Source organism: Chenopodium album, chromosome 20 (genome assembly GCF_948465745.1).
Source record: "Chenopodium album chromosome 20, dcCheAlbu1.1, whole genome shotgun sequence".
NCBI lineage: Eukaryota > Viridiplantae > Streptophyta > Magnoliopsida > Caryophyllales > Amaranthaceae > Chenopodium > Chenopodium album.
In genome coordinates, this window is record NC_137853.1 from 30,634,034 (window position 1) to 30,635,767 (window position 1,734).

Genomic DNA, 1,734 nt, shown 5'->3' on the forward strand with positions numbered 1-1,734 from the left:
GGCAATGGCGGGACAAGAGGATGAAGTTTTGTTTCGTGAGTTTGGAAATCCGGAGGATTATGAGCTCACGGGAGGGATTTTGCTACCCGTCACGGAAACCAATTTTACAATTCATCCCTAATACACAAGAATGGTTCAAGTAGAACAATTTTCGGGTTCTCCAAGTGAAGATCCTATTGAGCACCTTGATAGATTCCTTGAGCTATGTGCCATGATTCAAACCAATCAAGTTTCTCAAGAGTACATCCGAATGCACTTATTTCGACAATCTCTTTCGGGTAGAGCTAAGAAATGGCTCAAGCAAGTCAAGCCAAATTCTCTCACAACATGGAGGGAGATAGTCAAGGCATTCTTGAAGAGATTCATTTCCGAGGAAAAGACCGCCGAAATGAGGAGGAAGATTGCATCATTTGAACAAGAAGCGGATGAGAGTCTTAGTGAAGCTTGGGAAAGGTTCAAAGAGTTGGTACAAGCGTGTCCTCACCATGAATACAATCAAAGCTTGCTCATGAGATTCTTCTATGATGGATTGGAACCGATGTCTAGAGCTAACTTGGATGCGGGGGCGGGTGGACAATTGATTAAGATCCCCCAAAATCAAGTTGAAGCAACAATTGAAGAGGTAGCGAAGAACTACTCTTGGGGAGGTAGAAGGAGGAATGCACCAAAGAAAGGTGGGATGTATGAATTGGAGAAGGTTGATCAATTGCAACATCAAATTGAGCTTTTGACAAAAGGGCTTGCAAAGTTGAATACAAGTGTTAATAGCGGGACAAGCTCCTCTCAAGTCAATTCTTTCTCGTGTCAAAATTGTGGAGGTACAAACCATGATACATCTTATTGTGGAGGTTTGAGTCCCGAGCATGTAGCGGCATACAACACAAGGCAAGATGGATATAGGGGAAGTGGCGGTGGAGTAGCTTGGAGACAACCACCACCCGGATTTACACCTCAACCTCAACAATGGAATCAACAAGCTCAACCCTCCTACAATTCCAACCCTCAATATCAAAACCCACCTCCACCTCAACACCAAAACCCAAGAGGAAACTACCCAAGGAACAACCAATACAACAACCAATAAAACAACCAAAACCAATTCAACAACCAAAACCAATACAACAATCAAAACCAAGTGTCTCAAAGGAGTCAAGAGCAAGTATCTCAACCCGATTCTACACAAACCCAAATTCTTCAACAACTTCAAGCCATGAATCAACAAATGCAAGAGGTCAAGGCTCATAACAAGATGGTTGATTTACAATTAGCTCAATTGGCTGAGAGAGTCCCTTTCAATTCACCTTCTACTCTACCCGAACAAACACAAACTAACCCATCTCACAACACAAAACCCGATTCATGCAAGGCAATCACATTGAGATCGGGAACATCTTATGATGGTCTAAAGGAGGGGGTTAGTGAGGAAAAGAAGGGAGGAGAAGAGAGTGTGAGTGAGGACAAGAGAGGTGAGAAAGAGAAGGTTGTTGAGAAGGAAGGGAGTTTGGAGAAGAAGAAGCTCGAAAATGAGAAGACAACTTCAACTCCTAGTGAAGCTAGGAATCTTGATGAGCCGGTTCCATTTCCCGGTCGACTTGCGGAGAGGAAGTTGAATGACAAGTTTGCAAAGTTCCTTAGTGTGATGAAGAATTTGCACATCAATCTCCCTTTCATTGAGGTTGTCACACAAATGCCATCTTACTCCAAGTTCCTCAAAGATATTCTCACCAACAAGAG

The 1,734-nt window shown here is 43.1% G+C and overlaps 1 non-coding gene across 1 annotated transcript; it reads right to left on the minus strand.

The window, feature by feature from the left end:
- Positions 1-385: 385 nt before the first annotated feature.
- Positions 386-492, minus strand: LOC145599903 (small nucleolar RNA R71). Its single transcript, XR_014104150.1, has one exon. It is a non-coding gene; the product is annotated as a small nucleolar RNA R71 (small nucleolar RNA).
- Between the last annotated feature and the right edge of the window lie 1,242 nt (positions 493-1,734).